The sequence below is a fragment of the Anabas testudineus genome, chromosome 4, assembly GCF_900324465.2.
Source record: "Anabas testudineus chromosome 4, fAnaTes1.2, whole genome shotgun sequence".
NCBI classification, from domain to species: domain Eukaryota; kingdom Metazoa; phylum Chordata; class Actinopteri; order Anabantiformes; family Anabantidae; genus Anabas; species Anabas testudineus.
The window spans coordinates 21,638,884-21,658,542 of record NC_046613.1 but is presented as its reverse complement, the minus strand read 5'-3'; the positions used below and the strand labels follow the sequence as shown (position 1 = coordinate 21,658,542).

At 41.3% G+C, this 19,659-nt stretch overlaps 1 long non-coding RNA gene across 3 annotated transcripts in view; it reads left to right on the top strand.

Annotated features, from left to right (window-relative positions):
• The window catches only part of LOC113152900, a 65,780-nt gene that overhangs the window by 7,555 nt on the left and 38,566 nt on the right, over positions 1–19,659 (top strand). For 2 of the 3 annotated variants that reach the window (XR_003297933.1, XR_003297932.1), the window contains exons 2-3: positions 7,668–7,757; positions 18,123–18,407. This is a non-coding gene — a long non-coding RNA (uncharacterized LOC113152900). The remainder of the gene's footprint in view (positions 1–7,667; positions 7,758–18,122; positions 18,408–19,659) is intronic. The other variant, XR_003297934.1, reaches the window with a different exon arrangement.

Here is a 19,659-nt window from a genome sequence, read left to right as displayed (position 1 = left end):
ATCCCCAAACAAAATAACATCTACTGAAGTTAAGAGACCTGCAGATGGAAGCTGTGACACGAAGAGAAAGGAGTGCAGGTGTCAGAGGCGAAGCCACCAGATGATCAGCTCCCTCCATGACATTTTCTACCTTCTGATTTCTAACGTGCAGCAAGAAAACATGTCGTCCACATCTAAACAGCACCGCAATGACATCTAATCAGATGCCAGAAGAGACGATGGTGTCAGAGCTTAGAGAAAACACACTGATTCCCCACCGGCTGTATTGTCACTAAACGCCACTTCTCTCTATGGACTGTAAATGATTTAATTTGAGCGCCAGATGTGGCGTTTAGATTCTCTTAGCGCTCGTTGAGAGAGACAGAGGGAGGAAGAGAGAGAGGGAGGGATAGAGAATGAGGAAATGACAGGAAGGAGAGGAACAGTTTGGCAGACCGACAGCCAACAGCAGCCCAGGCACTTGACAGAGCTCTCAAACACCATGATTGGTTGTGTGTGTGTGTGCGTGTGTGTATGTGAGTGTTTTTTCCACTTGTGTATCATGACAGCTGAATGAAAATCAATCTGCTTCTACATCTGCCATCTTGAGTGTCGGGGAGCGCAGATGGGCCTTCCCTGTCACACTGAGCACGCTGGCAGCCGACCAACTCAGGTCTTTCCACCTCTTCTTTCCTCTCTTTTCTAATCCCGTCCTCTTCTTCTCCTCTCTCCTTCTTCCTCTCCTTCTTCCTCTCCTCCTTCCTCTCCTCTCCTCTCCTCTCCTCTCCTCTCCTCTCCTCTCCTCTCCTCTCCTCCTCACTAATCAGATGCCAAACACTGAAGAGGAGCTTTTTTTTTCCCCTACGTTGACGTCTCCAAGTCACTCTGACAGCAGATGTTTGAGGCCTTTCGAAACAGCAATCTGGGCTCTAATCACCCTCATTGATGGCTCTGAGGGCCCCTGTTGCAGCTCTGAATGGCAAATTAAAGCATTTTTAGATAACGTTGGTAATTGGCTAAATCGTTTATAAGCCCGGAGATCACACTTTTAATCTGCAGCCTAACATGACGGATCATGAGACCGAGACAGATCTCGTCCGTGTGTATTTGTGGCACATTTCCTTGCCCCTCCATGCCGTTTTGGTTTCTTTCCTGATGTGTTACAGTATGTTTGATGCTTAATGATTTGCCCATCAGATTAACAAACTCTAATCATTCTCTCTGCTGCAGTTCGTCTCCGCGTCAGGCTTCCCCACTATCCTCTCTTCTGTCTCATCTCTCGAGTCCATCTCATCTCTGGCATTAACTCCATTAGCCTGGTAATTGGCTCTTAAAGCAGCGGCCACAGACTTCGAAGGCCACTTAATGTCCATCTCCTTCCCTCCCTTCTCCTCTTTGCTCCCCAGTCGATCATCTACCTTCCTCAGTAAATAGCATTAACTAGTCCTTCATAGAAATCTGAGGCCATATTAGTGTTATCCTCCCCTCTCAGCGCATTGCCAGGCTTATGAGTCCCGATCATTGGAGATGATATGGCTAAGTGGATATTTTTTTTCTCACATCGCTCCAAAATGGGGCTCCAAATAACCCCCAACTGTCACAGATGAATATGTAAATTCTGCATATGGAGATCTCCCTCTATTTTTTAACCGAGCCTGAGAAACTAAATCTGTATTTAAAAGATGTGGATGTGGAAATTCAGTTCATCATCACAACCTGCCCCCCCTCCTCCAAACTTGGGCCTTGCTTTTCATTTCCGCATAGAAGATAAAATAAAATGTGAAGGTATTTCTCTCCAGTGTGGAAATTCATACTGTCGAGGTAACAGCAAATAGTTTTCATTTGCAGTTTTATTGTATTTATGCCTTTAATGTGTTTTTCAAGAGGCTCAAATGCAAAATCCTCAGCACATTTGTTTTTGCTTGTAAGTAAGGACGCACATTATCCTCATTTTGTGACTTTTTGTCTGTTTATTTCACGAGTATTTATTATTAAATAGTTTGTTTTAAGCATTTAAGGGTTGATGGAAGTTTAAGAGGTGAGAGGGGCATTTTGAAACCGTGGCAAAATGGTTTTCACCCCAGTGTAGGTTTTTGTTCTTTTGCTGCTAATAACACATCAAACACAAAAACTGTCTGCAAGGACAGAACCACAAAGCTATAGGTACTGAAAACAAAGAATCCCGGTGTACCTCACTACTTTCTTCCATTCTTGATCTTGGTCCTTGACCTTTTTAGAGCTTTCAAATACACATCTCCAATTCTTCCTCAGGACATTGAACACATCATACAGTGCTGCAAATTAGATTTAAATCAAGATTAAAACCTGAAATATTTATCTGCAAGAATGTGAGCAAGGATTATTAAAACATAAGTTTTATATTATTACGTTACATTTTTATTTTTTTGTTTTTTGTTTATGATGGTCCAGGTTTTTTTGAGGAAGTCTTTTTTGAATGTAAAATGATGACCAGTGAATATTTGTTCCTAATATAAAGACTATGATACTACACATATTGCATATTTTATATTGTAATATTGAGCCACAGCATCTCGGGTCGTACGTATGCAGTTGTGGGACCAGTACACTTGCATATGTTTAATATGGGGCTCATGTCCTCATTGGATCTGTTAATTTCAGATTTTCAGATGCACCTCAGCCCTTGGACTAGATCCACCCTGCAGTTTATCTAGGCTGCCGGCTGGTTATTGTTTAACTTAATGACTTTCTGATGGCATCATGACTTCTATACTGATGGGAGTGACAGAAACATCAGACCCATCTCGTAGCGAACGTCAGATACCACAGGTACCCTGCAGAAACAGCGTTTCTGTAAATGTTGTTTACACTCTCTGATGATTCTTTTAATCCCTCAGAACCCTCCATCTCTCTTTGGTTCCTTGTATGTGTGTTTTCTTCTTCTTTTGCAAAGCCTTTCTATCTGCCGCGTGAAACCTTGGTGTCTCATCTGAGGGATTTTAGAAACAGTAATTAGTTGGTGATAGAGGAGCCGTTGGTGTGAAATGATACCGCCCTCCACCTCCACCCCAAGAGAGAGACAAATCAATCAATAACCTGCTGATTTATTTCACGTCCTTATCGTCTAATTTAATTGCTGGGTCTTTTGTATCTGTGGAGTTGTGAGGGAGGTGGTGGTGCTGTTGAGGGGGAGATAAATAAGCCAAGGGTGGAGGGATGTTGAAGAGCTGAAGAGGGAAAGAAGCAGCAAGTTTTTGTGTTGTTATTTTGTGTTCATGTTGTTTTTTTCTTCCATGCGTGGAGGCGTTTCGAGACACCGCTCGGTTCGACAGCTTCTGCAGTGTTTTTGAGCGTATTTACTGCTTCAACACATCCTCCATTGGTTCATAACTCCAGGAGAAGCAAACACACACACATGCACATTAGAGGAGAGAAAGGGAGGGAAGAACAATCCTTCCATAAATTATCAGAAAGGAAAATTTAATTAGCAATATAAATGCCAGGCAGGCTACATTATGTGCAATTGTCTTGCTATCTTTCCAGAAATTGGTCTTTTAAAATGAATTTGCTGTATTAATCATCTCCTGAAATATTTTTGATCACTGAATTAATAGTTTTGCATTGGGGGGCTCTGTTTTTTTTAGGTATTCATTGACATAGGTGATTGCCTCTTAATTATGACAGCGTCCTCCTCCTATCCGCGCCTATTAATTCCTGTGTTGTGGCGTCGCCGCAGCCCGCTGCCTGGCCCTGTATCTACTAATTACTTCTCTAATTGAATTTGCTCTCTGTTGCCAGGCTGTTTTTTTAAGTGGCTGTTTGTTGCTGGGCCTCATTGTGTCTTTGTGTGACAGCTAGCTGCTCTGAGCCACGCTGACGGGAGCAGGATGCGCTCCCTCCCTCTGTCTCTGTATTCATGTCTCTCCCTCTGTATCATTACCTATACCTCCCTAGACCTATGTAGTGTTTCCACTATAAAATGAAGGAGGGAAATTAATTAATGAGAGCCGGTGAAACAATTACACGGCCCTCCCCACTCACCGCTGTCTACCGCTCTGCTGTCATTGGTTTAAGCCTCTGTAGGTTTGCTGAGACTTGTACCGCCGCTCCTCAACCACCAATTCAGGCTGGCAGGTCTTTGGCAGCATGATAAATAGCATACAGGAAGTTATTTAGTTCTTTTTCCATATGCACAGCTCGTCAGGCCTCGTGCACAGTCAACTTTATGAGCTGAACTTGAATGTGCTGCAGATTTTATAATGTGATGTGTAGCTGAAATGGCAAACATGCAGATACTAACTTTAATTATTTAGAAGTATGATAAGACACTTAGTGCTGAAGTGACATGCAGTAGTTTGAGAGTTTGAGTTTGAACATAACATGGTAATGATTTATTGCAGTGTTATTGTTGATTACATTAGTGTTAATTCTTGTTTATGGTTGTGTCTTTGATTTCAATATCAATAATTACTAGTAATAATAATACTAATTATCAAAGACTAATACAATTCTAACACTTTCTCTTGGGCCTTTAACACCTCAAATCCTTGAACTTGCACAAGACACAGTTTCTCCAAAATACTTTTCATCACAGAATGAAATTAATGAAAATAAAGAAGCTGAACAAAAGAATAACAAACACTGGCCACTGCATCATATCTCAGTCTGTACTTATTTCACTGGAGAAGCTTTAATGTTCAGTCGTTGCTGTTTCTGAGCTGTTATTATATGTCAAAATAGAGTTCATGGAGAAGAACTCAAATATTGTGACTTCTGTCACCAGCAGTCACACACACAATAGTCGTTTGTGGGCTGTGAATTCATTGATTGCATATTTGGGATTTCACATTTAAAGATAAGTATGAAGCAAGAACAGACTGCTACTATGTGATATCAGTACTAGCAGTTATCAAACGCTGCTGCAAAACTGATTTGGTTTTTTAGTGTGTCTCAGGTACAAACACTGAACAGTGTGTGTGGATCCTCTGGCATAAGACAGTGAAGGCCATCTTTATGAAGTATGATTTTTACTTGTTTGTTTTTTATTTATTAAAACTTACCAGGTCAGATCAGCTGGACACCTGCACGGCTTTAATAGAGAATCACTGAGTTTTGGTATCAACAGCATATTTATAAGAATTTGTTACATCAGGGAAGTAAATGTTGTTTAGCACGTTACATTACAGCATACCCTCAGATGATTGAAAAACACTACATCTTGAATGTAGTAAGTAATTAATTCAGAGGCTAGATTTATGACTCAAGAACTAAATTATGAACCTTCCTCATTTCCAAACCAGCGTATTCTTAAACAGGTTACTTTAGTGAAAAGGTGTTATTAGACAGCCTGCCTGAGCTCCAGCTGAGACGGAGTGATGTTTAGCTAAGCTTCAGTGTGGGATTACGTGAACATGATGGACATTAATACAAGGAAATCATTATTTTCAAACAAAGAACTACACAGAGGCACATTTTAGCTATTGCTTTGTTTTGTTCTCCATTTCTCTGAAAGTGAAGTAAATGGAGATATGGAGTAGAAATACAGTCACGAGGCCTCTTAATCCCTGTAACACAAGCTTGTAAAGATTATTTAACAACTTCTAGTTTGCATTATTTTTGAGAAGTCTACACCTGCATCGTTAACTCTCGTCAATGGCTGCACAAGGATGTAATACAACATGACTCCTCTTATGATCAGCCAAGTCAAACTTCTTACCTACATCCCAACTCTCAGCATCTTCTCCACCATCCTTCCCTCCATCATCCTCCTCTCCTCCTCTCCTCTCCCCTCCTACCTCCACACATCCTCACCCAACCTCACACGTTCAGTTGTCTTTGTGAAGATTTCCTCTCCTCCTGCCTCTCTTGATATCGATCCTCTCTCCCTTCCTCGTCATCCAACCCCTCCTCTCTCTGTCTATTGATCCCTCGCTCCCTCCCCTCTCTCTCTCTCTGTCTCTCTCTCTCTCTCTCTCTCTCTCTCTCTCTCTCTCAGCTTGCTGCTATCTGGCTCGGCCTTTGTCTTCTTATCGAGGTTTCGGGGTTTATTCTGGCTGGCTGCTGTTATTGACAGGCCTCTCGCTCCATGGCCAACTAATGCATCCCTAATCCCACCTTTGTTACTCTGGAATGTTCTGTCTCATGCACGCACACACACTCACACACACACACACACATCCATACGTACCTTACACCACTGCGTGAGAGTGTGTAAGGTAAAAATAGACCACGGGGATGTTGATCCCAGCTTTCTATTTGTTGGGAAAGCCATCTATCAATCAAAAGGGCCTGCTGCCTGTGTGTGTGTGCATGTGTGTGCACGTGTGAGCGTGCACGTGGGTCTTGAGTGACAGGCTGGATCGTGGCTGAGGACGTTTGATAAGCTTGTATTGTCGGTCGTCCCCCCCCCCCACCTTCACCAGCCTCCTCCACACCTCCACCTCGATAAGAAATACATTCGACTAGAGCTGATAACGGTGTCAGGAGAAGCAAAGCCCCACTCTAAAGACACACACACACACACACACACACATCTATACACCACGCCATGGGAGAGGTGTCTTTCTTCAAACACCTTGGCTGTAAATGATACTCTCAACAAACAGCGACGACAACACCACTCAGGGAGAAAAAAGATTCAGATATCGTGAGAGTGTGTGTGTGTGTGTGTGTGTGAGAGAGACAGCGGGTGTGTTTGTAGGGGGAATGATGTGCGATATGGCTGGAGGATACGCCAGGCTTATTGAATAAGGTCTTAGTGATAGCACCAAGTGTGTGTGCGTGTGTGTGTGTTGTGAACAGCAGAGAAAGAATACAGTAATAGGCTTAGAGAAACTGAGGCAGAGTGTTAGACTTAACAAACAACACACACTCTCAAAGACTGACTGACAGCTGTCTGTATTTGTGTGTGCACGCCTGTGTGTGTGTGTGTGTGTTGGTACATGAATGTTGTATGCTCTTAAGCTTCCAGTCTAAGTTGAACATGTGTCGTTGTCTTTGTCGTGATTTTAAGCAGATTTCACAACACGATGCTGCTTTGAGGCATTTCAAACTCAAATTAGAAAAGTCAGTTTCCAACCTTGTAGACGTGTAAAGCTGCAGGAAAACACACCTCATCACCACGTTAAATAAAAACGTCAATGCTGTGGGTGGACATTTCATGACTGTGGCCAAAAACAGCATCATCATGTTTAGAAAAGGTCGTCACTGTACTGTCATAAATCCCTCCTCAGTATTTTCAGATGTGATTGTGTAACTTATTTTCTGGCTGCTGCCTGATTTTTAATTAATTACCTGAGAAAAGAGTTGGGAAATTAATCTGAAATGGACTAAATCATTACATTCTCAATTGTACAACATGTACCAAGAATGTGTCTGTTTCTAGTGAGAGTATCTGTCACAGGCAAGTCGAAGGTCGTCTCATCGGCCTCCTGTCAGATACAAGTTAACTTCAAATTGAAGCCGACTTGTTGGATAACTAGTCAAAAAAAAAAAAAAGGCTGCGTGAAGATGTTGTGCATCATTAACAGTCTTTGAGAATTTTTCTTTGGGTGAGTGCAAGACGAGTGACTGACAGGGAGACGTGTACGAAAAATGGTGGCGTGTGTGTGTAATCATAAAGGAGGAAAGAGTATTAGTAAGTATTAGTAAGAGAGTAGTATTTGAGCTTTGACTGGGCTGTTTGTAATGTATTCATTCTATTTTGCTAGAATTCTGACTCGTGTGCTGACCTGAGGGAATTAAAAACAACTACTCCCTGTGAAAAGCTCCCGTCAGAATAACTCAGAACATCTGTGTGGGTGAGTTTATTTGGCGTTTTATTCTTTAAACACCCATCTGCAGTGATTGTGGTTAATAAAAGTGACTCTTCGTATCTGTGGAAGTTCTCACATCACAATGAGACACTCAGATTTATGAATCGGCTCCAAGAATAAATTATTACACTCCTAATGATGCACTAGATATTTTACTGTGCATGTTTAGTTGAGCAAAGAACACTGTGTGCTTAGTTGTTTTAGTCGAATAAACGTAATAAAATCAATAGATAATAAAGCATTTGAATTATATTCCATCTATCTGTTGAGCAGCTTTGTTGTTCGAGTAAGCTGCAGCTGAATATTTTCTATAATGATCCACTTTTTTAAGATTTCTAAAATAAACTATTAATAAAACAAGTGACCCTTACCTGCCAGCATACCAGTGTAAAATCCATCCAAAGTTCACATTGTAGTTACAAAATGAGTTTCAAATCTTCAACCAGTCATAACAGAAACAGGAAGAGGTGGAGATAGTTGTTAATTTCAATGAATTGAGATTAAGAGATTAATGAATAAGAAAAAACTAAATATTAGTTTTGAAGCTTTGATGTTAATTTATACAGTGATGAACAGATATTATTTATGAAACTATGAATGTCTTCAGAAAAGTGGGATATTCACTTCAGAGAAAGAAAAGAGGTAGAGAGATGGAAAAAAAACATGAATTGAGTACACACAACATTTGCACAAGTTGTCCATTACTGCAGTGAAAGAACAGTGACCTGTGAAGAGATTTCAGGAATAGGGCCAGAGCACGTAGCGAGGGGACCACGTACGAGATAAAGGAGGGAAGAGAGACAGAAAACGAAAAAGATAAAGAGGGTGAAATTACCAGAGGGCAGGAGAAAAGAGGGTTATTGTGCATGTGCATTAACAGGGTGTATGATGAAGTTAGTTTTTTGTGTTGTGTGCAGTGACTAGGGGCTAAGGAGTCAGGAAGAGAGAGGGAGTAGGGGGGGAAATCAATGGCAAATTACACGCGCTCAGCTGGCCCATTGTACAGTATGGCTGCTATATTCTAAAGAAGGCCAAGATGATGCAGCCAAATGGTGGATGGACTCCAAGATCATTTTTATTGATTTTGAGGAACCATCAATGGAGGACAGGGAAGAGGAGGAGGACCTGGGCGTGTGAGTGTGTGTGTTGAGATTGAGATGTGTGTCACAGGGCCAATACAATACCCCCCAGACCTGGGCTTTTTGTCCCTGTCCACACATTAACAACACTCCCCATCCCAATGCTTTTCATTTACATTAGCGCCTGGATGGGCGAGCGAAGGGTGCAGGCAGATTTTCCATTAAAGAATTGGTCTGGTAGCAGATGCCTGCATTGTTTGGGTTCGGGAGCCCAGAAATATTTGGTATTGGGGCTGATGATGTGGACATCAGTGGAGTCAACTAGTTTTCCACATCAGAGGTAATAGACGCAAAGCTGTTATGAAGATTGGATTTTATGGTTATCTGTGTACAAGAGAGTGAGAAGAGTGATTTTTAGGTACTTCTCAATTAACAGAGCCCAAAAAGAGTCCAACTCTGTTCACCTCTGAAACCTGTAAACTGGCCACAAAAGAAAAGCCAAAGTCATGCAGAAAACTATTTCACTGGTTGTAGAGCCTTTGTTTCCTCAATATGATCGGAGCCAGATCTGCTGTGGCACAGAGATGTTCATAAAATAAAACACCAGAATTAAAAAAATAAATATAAAAAACATACAGCTAGCACTGGCCATCCCTTTCCTTTTAAACCCAGTTAGATTGCGTTACCTTTAAAGACGGTCTAATGTCTGCAGTCCATATTTCACGTGGCAAATGATGCAGCAACTGGCTGGTCCTGGCTTAATGAGCTTGTGTGTACATGATACAGGATGAAACTGTGGCAGCGTGTGATCTTTTGATTGCTGTTGGTGTGAGTATCACAGAGCGACATGGCAGCAGATGTTAACAAGACACATGACAGCTGTGAGGTAGAGGGCAAACAAACACACATATTTACCTTAATCAGTCTCACTACTTGTCTAACTCTTTTCCTATAACATTAAAACCTTTGTCCCTAAAATGAAGGTGAGTCCCCACAGTCGGCCACAGCTCAAAACAGTGTGTTACCTGTGAAAGGTATTTAAACCTAGCTGCTCCAGGTCGTGGTGAAACATGAATAAACTTTCTGTATCCACATAGAAAGTATAATGTGATTATATAATTACTTCATCCGGCTGTGTCTGCAAGTTTGTGAACTGTATGTGTGAATCGATCTGCCTATACTAACACTGTGAGTGAATCAGTGCAATCATTTTTGGGACTTTATTCAGTCAGAGTCTAAATGTTCTTTTGCACTAGACAGTGTTTTGGGATGTTTTAGGAACAACAGGCATGAGGAGAGGCCTAAACTAGAGCAGCCACCTTTCATTCTGGAAGGTGGAGGCCTTTAATAGCATTTATGTTTATAGATTTGAGCATCACCAACAAAACGTGTGGCCTGAAAATGTTTGCACTCACTTCCCCTTTCTTATTACTGACTGTGGGATTTTAATAGGATTCCCAGCGAAAGATGCAGCCATGACTTTATTCTTGGAGTAAATACCCCTTATAAGGTCTCCGACATGCCAAAACGTTCTTTACCTTTTACTCACACACACACAGAATTAGGCAAACAGCCTTGATTTATTTTCCCGTAGACCTCACAGTTGCAGTTCTGCGTCTTTTATGAGCTGGTTGTGAAATTCAACAGCCGCTGTTTAAATAGGTTGGAGACAAGTGTGTGTGTGTGCGTGTGTTCAGGTAGTGTTAAGTCACGACTTGCTCTGACCACAGTGTTTGAGGACACGTTGAGAAACACACACACACATTATCAGTGAGGTGTGAGGATTCTCAGCCTGAAGATAAACACTGATCATTTATGACTGCTGCACTTCACAGCTTGTTGACTCTGTGATTCTGGATGTTAGACTTTCTGTAGGCCTTTTGGAGATACTGCAGGATGAAAGAACTGTGTATGAGACTGTGTGTGTGTGTGTGTGTGTGAAGTGCATGTAGCTGAGCGTTACAATTCATTGCTTAAGTTACAAACTGGATTCTGCTATCATAATAATGTTGATGTTAATGAAGTCTGAAGTTTTACCAAAGCATCCACTTCCTGTTATAAGAGACAGGGTAACACATACAACTGTGTCTATTTCCACAAAAGAAGTAGAAGTTATTTTAAATAAATGTTCAGTATGTACCGAACATCTGTATGTTTCTCTTCTTAAGTCTGTGTGGTTTCTCTGAGTGACTTATTTTGTAAGCAGCTACTAGAATGGACGCAGAAAAGCAGGAGAACAAACCTCAGATATTGACGTGTCTGTCAACACTGCAAGTTTCTCGTGCTGTCCACCAGTAAATACGACACCTAACTGTGACAGTGAATGACCAACAGATGACTGGTGGTAAAGTGTGTGTGTGGGTCAGGACAGTGGTCAGTTCAAGTCTCCAGATCAGGTTTTATTGTGTGTGTTTTTTCCCCGTTATACATCATTCAGATGATGAATGGTTATTAAAAACGTCTTTATATAAAAGTATTATATTATATATATATAGTTATTCAGTGTGTTAATTAGGATCCTCTGACATACGCAGTTACAGCCATGGTTCTTTTCAAGAATATGATGAAGAGAGTCATATTAGAGAAGAGGAAACATCTCTGTTACCCTTTGTCTCCTCCTGTGTGTGTGTACCTGTATCTATATATATGTGTGTGTGTGTGTGTGTGTGTAACACTGCCAGGGGAATGTCCTGGTCCGTTACCAAAGCAGGACCATTCCCGAGCTAAATATCTAAGTCTATCACAGGGGTCGGATCCTGCTGTGATCATCCCTAAACCTGGATAAACATCAAAACTCGTTGCTCTCCTCTGTCACTGTTAATCAGATGCCAGGCTCAATCACTTTGTCAGAACACAGGCCAACATACTCTCAGTGTGGACCACGGCGTTTCTGCCAAGCTGAAATCTTTCTGTGTCTCCTGTTGCCCTGATGCCTCTGCTGACCACGGCTTATATAAAAACCAGGGAGCATGAACATGATCATTTCAACTGCTGTATGTTTTTCAGTTTTGTTTTCCAGGAGTCCTATTCTTTACTTCTTTACTTCTTAACTTCTTAACTTCTTTACTTCTTTACTTCTTTACTTACCGACTCCACATTCACCTGTTGCAGCATTTGTTTAATGGTAGCATACTGTATGTCCATAATGGCACAGTTTGTTAATTCTTCTTTATTATGGCGCATGTTATGGTTCATTTAGGATTTTATGACATGAAACATCTTCTGTTTTACACACAGACGTTGGCAGGTCTGAGGTGTTGAGCATATTCAGGTGCAGTCACAAGCATTTTCTGAACATCAGATGTTTCCCGTCTGTGGTAACAGATGATGCAGACTATTAGCGGGACACCTTCATACGGAGGCAGTGATGTTCTGTTACTAACTTTAAAGAGAGGTTGAGGTCGACACTGGAGTTCAAGAGGCTCAGTGTGGATCAGTGGTGGGATAAATAGTTCAAAATAAATGTCAGCAGGCAGTGTCCTCACAGCAACGCTAACGTGTGCATGTATCTCGGTGTGTGCAGGCGTGTGTGAAGGCATCATCCCGTCTCGGTAGCAGCTAGCTAACAGCTAAATGACTCTCCACACTTCATTAGCGGCGATGAGGTGAGCTGCTCATCTCCTCATTGTTAGCTAGCGCTAAGCTGCAGTAATCCCAAACAAAGGGCCAGGGCCTCGCAGCAGCCTGCGCGGATTAGACCGCTTTCTAGAAACATCCGAGAGAGATTCATTCTCATTCAAATTGGCCTGTAAACAAAACCAGTGGTGGCCGGGAGAGAGATGAGAGAGGAGAGAGATGAGTGTACGATGGAGTGAGTGTGAAACATCCCACATGTCTACATGTGTCATGTAGCTGCAGTGTCTGATGTGGGAGTGTGTGGAGGCCTGTGTCTGGTACTAAATAAAGAAATTTGATTCCTGTGAAAACTGGAACAGTCAGATGTAGGGGTTCCTAATGGTTTTCATGCTTGGGAGACCTGAAATGTGTTTTATTTTTCTTATGATATAAGGTATAGCTTATAGAATAGGTCGTTACTTTGGCTCCTAGCTCCTCGTATTTACATCAGTGTCCTTGGGAAAGCGACCAGAAAACATGGCAGCTACTCCTCCATCGGCGTGTCCTACATTTCTCCACATGAATCAGTAAAATACAGTTTGACCTCTTGTAGGTGTAACTGAAAACACTAATAAAGCTGGTTCCATTGCAAACTCGCACCTTGCATTAGACAACTCAAAGTATTTGCTGTATTAAAGATAAAAGACTGAAACGTCCTGTTGGAAGCCGCCAGGAGTAAACGACTGAACCCACCTCTTCAACATTTCTCCTGCCGTGTTTTGTTTTTTTATGAACCTGATTTCGTGTGGGTCTGTTTTCAGGTAAATCTCTGAGATCAGTTGCTTCTTCTCACGTGACAGATGGCTGTAAAGCAGAATTAGATGTTCGCCGTTTCTTCTCTTTTCAGTGGCAGCGGATACAGCTGCCGTAACAGTCGCCCAAATGATGAGCGTCGTCCTCTTAGTCCCTTTGCTAATCTGACTTTGATCATTAATAACCATCAATCAACTCTGTGACTTCATCTGTGGCTCTGATGTTTCAAGTTTTCTTTGGGGGGGGGGGTTATTTTACTCTGAAATGCCACATTAGATGCCGATCACAGTTTTTGATGCTGGTCAATCTTATAAGTAATAGGTTAATTGTTGGTTTGGATGATTATTAGCTGTCAATCATGTTATGTAGTTAGTTACAACATACATCATCATCTTAATATGATGTCTGTCTCTTATCCCATGATGAGGTTTCTGTATTTATGTACTTATGATCACTCCGATGATCATGATACGTTGGTTTAATCATGTCACTTACATAATTTGACTTTAGCATTAGTAACCATCAGTCAACATCACAGTTTTAGGAAGCGGCACTCAAATGATACGAGTTTGTTTGTAATCAAGTACTTAATCAGTATGATACTGATACATAAATACTAAATGTGCTAAAATGACATTTTTATCACCATCAACAGTATCATCTAAGTCACTGGTGACTGCATTCAGTTACCCAACCGGCTTAATTTCATATTTAATCTTTAATCTTTAACCTTTATGATAAATGTTTGGATGCCTACAGAGAAATTTAACAGCTTTCTTATTTGGGGTCTTAGTTTTTATGTAGTATATCAGAATGCTGAACGTAGAAAGCAATGCACAGTTTATCTCCTTGTTAGTAGACAAATATATTTAGATCTATATTTATATATCGATCTTGAAATGTGTTTGTTGTATTTACAGTAGGTGCTCATTGTGAGTCACCACTTGTCCCAAATATCTCCTGATGCCATCCGTGTGTTGCTTTGTTTGTCAAAATGAGTGTGATGTCATATTATTATTATTTATTTATTCTAATCTCTCAGATACTGAAACAGTTTTAGATTATTTAAAACTCCAAAAACAGTTTGGAAAATCATATTAGATTAAAAATGTTTTAGTTGTCACCTCAAACATCCAGCCTATAATTTTTAAATACAATCAACAAATTACTTGAATGAACCCTCCCTGGAAATCATGGTGGCTTATAACAAAGCAGGCAGCCAGCAGAAACTTTCAGTGTCTGCTCTGTTTAAACTGTTTATGCTGCATTCTTCATTAATGAGATTCTGTTGAAGTGTGTTGTGCAAATATCTGACAGCTGTGTCTGTGTGCCTGCTTCCTGAACAAACAGCTGTGGGACTGACCAGCCATCTTCCCTCTGATGGTGGTCAGCATTTTAGTATCTTTAAAGCTCTAATCCTCAGCTTCACAGTGTCTGTCCTGCACTTTTCAAAGTCTGACCATGTCCATACTACAGATAAATGTGAAAATGCAGTTTACATATGGAAATTTATGTCCACACTAGCATTTTCAAGTCTTTTTTGAAAAGTTGTCCGTCCACACCGAAACTTGTAAAGCAACATCAAAGCTGTGCATTACATCATCTGGAGAGGGACAGAAAGGGGCAAATTACAGCCGCGAGTCAAACTTTCACCTTGTCACCTATTGCTCTGGATGATCACATATTCTGTGTTTCAATGCACGTTAATAGAAATTTAATAGCAGGCGCACCAATGCACTCTTCAGGTGACTTCACTGCTCATATTAAGATAGATGCTGCAAAGTTGACTGACAACAAGAATCATCATCATCATCATCATCTGAGTAGGCATATGGGATTTATTCTGTCATACAAGACATCTTAACACCATATTTTGCAGATTAATTCACTTAATAAAAGCTTCAGATGGGAGAAAAGGATGGTTTAGTTTGGGAAGGGAGTTTTCTTATTGGTGAAACATTTCACAAAGGTTTAAATCAAACTTTTGTGAACTGATCAGCTCTTTACTTTTAATAATTCTCTCTTAAATTGTGTTTAAGGCTGATCTTGTATAAGGTAAATACTAATGAAACTTGAAGATTAGAGATTTCAGGGCCGTTGGTCAGAGGGAGCACGTCTTGTAAAGCAGACTTGAAGTCACCATATTCAACATACTTGTGAACCACAATACTGTCCCAGCATGAGCCCTAAAGCAGCCGTTTGATAATGTTACTACAGGATTTTTAATCAAATTGAAGTAGAGCAGCATTCATGAATGAATATTGTGTGTGTGTGTGTGTGTGTGTGTGTGTGTGTGTGTGTGTGTGTGTGTGTGTGTGTGTGTGAGATGTGATTGACAGCTGGCTGGCCAAGTCTCCTTCAACAGGGCCCCCCTTTTCACTGATTACTGTGTCAGTGTGTCTGTATCACACACACACACACACACACACACACACACAATGCTATGCAGGTACACAATGGGAGAAAAGCCCACTGTGGATCTCTCATCAGGCCGAGCTGTGAGAAAACACACAAAACAGGCGCAGAAAATGTGTCGGCTCTCATGCATATGGAAGTGCTAACGTGTGTATAATATAAATGTGTGTGTGTGTGTGTGTGTGTGTGTATACGTGTGTGTATGTTAATGGCCAGTCTCAATGTAAAATGCATTAGCATTCAGTGATGATGCTGAATTTTTCTAAAGGCTCTCTTGATGCCAGTGGACTGTCTCTCTCTCTCTCTCTCTCTCTCTCTCTCTTCTTCATGCTATCACATTCCCTGGCCACTGTGGATGGGTTTATAATTAAAAGTGCTCACGCTCTCTAATGTGAGTGGTATTTCTATGATTTAGCTTATAAGGCACAGATTGATCAGATAAAGAGCCAAAGTCATATTTCTTTACTGCTAAGCCCATTCACACTGTGAGCACTGATCCTCTCTCTTCTCTTCCTCTGCTTCTTTGTTTGTCTCTCATCTTTCATCAAACACACATATTCTGCTGCTCTTCTTGCCTCTTTTTCACTGTGACTAGTTGGTCCTACACTTCTAGAAATCAGCTGTCAACAACCGAGTATCTTCGAATCCTTCATTGTACATGTAATTCACTTGTAAGCTCAGCTGTAGCTGTTTTCGTTCTCATTGATTTTCTGTTGTTTGCATTTGTGCAAGTGGATTTTAGCCAGAAAAATGTTGCTAGGTGATGTTTGTTTTGCAGAAAATTAAACATATTTCAACAAAATAGGCATTTATTAGTAAAATTAATACAAATTTGTTTAGTAAATCAACTGTTACAACCACCTGTCACAGTAGATTGTGTCTGGTCGAATAACTGCAACAACTAGCTTTTGCATTTGCAAGGACATGGAGAGAAACTGTGAGCAGGTTGACAACAGTGCCGGAGACATCAACTTTTTATTGGCTTTAGTTTTCCTGCATGTAACAAAGTGGTTATTTATTCTGCCTTGTGCATTTGTTTTGTATGTGCACAGGCATTTGCATTTTGATGTGAGAATATATCTGACCAAATGTTTTTATACTTCCTGTGTGATATTGTGCGGTGTGAGGCCTTGTTCTTAATCCACTGCATGTGTGTCGACGTACACATGTTAAGCTATAAGGCTGAAGCTGGGAGATATTGGCTACAGGAGGAAACTGATTCTCCGTGTGTGTAGCTCTATGAACGATGCCAGACGAGCAGAAATGGGATTCTTTGCTCTCTTCTCCTCACCTTTCCTGTCCTCTATTATTCCCCCCTTTATCCCCCTTTCTCCTCTCTGCCCTCTTCCCTCCTTTTCTGTATTCGTTTCTCTGTCGTGCTCACCCCTCATCCCCACATCTAGTGCCCCTGTATCCTCTCCTGCTGACCCCCCTTCCACCCTCACCTCCCAGCCCGAGTGATAGACAGGTTGTCCTTACCTTGTAACGATCACTGACATCCAATATGTTTGGCTTGGGATCATCCCCTGTGTGTCTATTGTGTCCTCTGTTAAAAGCTTTATTGATTAGCCATGAGTTAATTACAAATTACATCAACCGTGGGCAGACTGAGGTGACTCGATCCAGGAGCCAACACTATACGTCTTGGATGCACATACCTGCAGGCGTGCCTCTCAACCCCGGCACCTTACATTAGTCTACCTGATTTCTCACCTATTAACATCCATGCGTTTATGACATTTCACAGTGCCTTATCAATGCTTTAAGGGCATGCAGTATTTTCAGGGAGGCTGTGGTGGAAAGGGCTAGAATTAAACTCCATTGTCAAATCCATAACAGGCCAGCACCTGACCTGCAGCTGCAGCCCCACAAAACACCATCACCTCTGACTTTTGCATGAAGTTATTGAATGCCAATAGCAATAATAAAATAATAATAATACTAATAAGGATAATGGTCATAAAGATCCCTGTAACTTGCAACGGGAAGAACTTTTTGGAGCCTTTTTCTTTTTCATGCCGTGTCACTTTCTCTTTGACATTGCCGTGTACTTTGTGCAAAAAGGAAAAAGGAGCGAAAAAAATCTTTATCAAATCCCCATTCTGAGGCTTTCAATAAGGCAGGCCATTACCTCACTGGCGCTTTTGTTCGGCCTATACAAGAGAGAACAAAATGGTTATTCAGGAGGACGCTTTAGATTTTTATTGTGGGCTCGCTATTCACAAAGAGCACCGTTATTGTACTTTATTAAAAAGAACCATCTGTGGCAGAAACAATGGCTTCAAATTATCTGTGAATACCCAGTGAACAAAATATAAAGCTTTTTCCTGCTCATTATGTGGGCTAAGCTAGGGGGTGGAAGATAGGAGAGGAGAGGCATAGACTTTGCTATAACTGACTTTTGTTGTTCTTGCTTGCATTCTTCTCCTTTTTAAATCGGCCCCCTTTTCACATTGTGTGTCGCCATAAACGGCTTTTCTTGTTGCAGGGCTAGCGGAGAGAAGACAGCGGAGCTCCAGACAGACAGCGGGGTACCGCGGGGCTGCACGCCGACCAAAGCGCGCCGGCTGACGGATCAAAAACGCGCGGACTATCGGGGGTGAAACATGCGGACGGTGCCGGGTGGACTCTTTTACGGCCGGCGTTTGGAGCTGTGCCCCGGACACACTGAGGCTGCCTCACCGGGATGAAGGCTTGGTGGAGGTTGAACGAAATGGCATCTTGTTTAATTTCTGCCAATCAAGACGAGAGGAAGACAACTCCCAAACTGGCAGTAAGTTGGAGTCTGGTGGAGAGAAGCCGTGTGTGTGTGTGTGTGTGTGTGTGTGTGTGTGTGTGTCGGTGTGTATGTCAGCGTGTGCGTGTCTGTCGGTGTGTGCGTGTGTGTGTGTGTGTGTGTGTGTGTGTTAAACATACAGTGCTGAGGAATGACACCGCATCATGAGCCTGACTGGCTGCTGAGTTGTTGCCAGTTTGGGTTTTTACTCCACACGGACCAGAACATTTCTGATCATGAAATCTGCAGCTAATAATCATCTCACTATAATTTAACTCTATTTAATTAGTTTTACTCTTCCAGAAACAGTTTGACATTTTACTAGTTTATTAGAGACACTTTATATTGCGAACCTCACGTTTTAAAATCCAAACCAAGTTTGGATTTTAACATTTTTATTTATATTTTAGGTCATTAAACGGTCTCCTGCTAATTTTACAGCTTGATCAGCGTAAGATAATTGATCATTACACTACAACAGATAATTCTTTATTACATCAATTTCGAAATAAAACAAACAAACAAACAACAAGTCACTTCAATTAAACGTGTTTCTAAATCCTCACTGATGCGTTCACATATTCAGAGCACATGTATTTTATAGATATCACCTAAATATATATTTTCCACGAATATTTTCAGACGTGGTTTCTTAATGTTCGGATCAAGTGTTTTTTCTGGCCGTGTCTCCAGCCCCTGGTACGGCCCCTAGTGGCAAGAATAGACAGGCTTATTTCCCATTTCACCTAAAAATCTGCCTTTCCCATTGCCATGTTTATTTCCCATTGCCATGTTTATTTCCCATTGCCATGTTTATTTCGTTTCACTTTATATAAATTAGCTTTTTGTATATTTTGCCTGCGCGTCTTCACATTTTATTATTTTATCCGTGTTAACTTCTTTGAACAGTTTCACGCCTCGATTCAGTTTTTATATTTTCATATTGTCACTTTTCATCAAACGGGATTTCTCATCGCGCTCTCGGCTGGAAAACAGTGATTTTATTTTCCAGTTGCTCTTTTTGTTTCTTGTTTTTGCACAGATCACATCACCTAAATGTGCGCGTCCACAAAAACAGTAGTTTGATATCACAGCGTGCTGCTCGCTGTATTTTCTGTATCCATCCCAACCTGGTGTAGCAGGGGGTTTACAAGTGGTCCGAGGAAGCCGCCCCGCTACTTTCTCCTGGTTTTTGTCAAACAACGGCTTTAATTCAGAATGATTGTGGATGCAGGGCCATTCCCGGCTG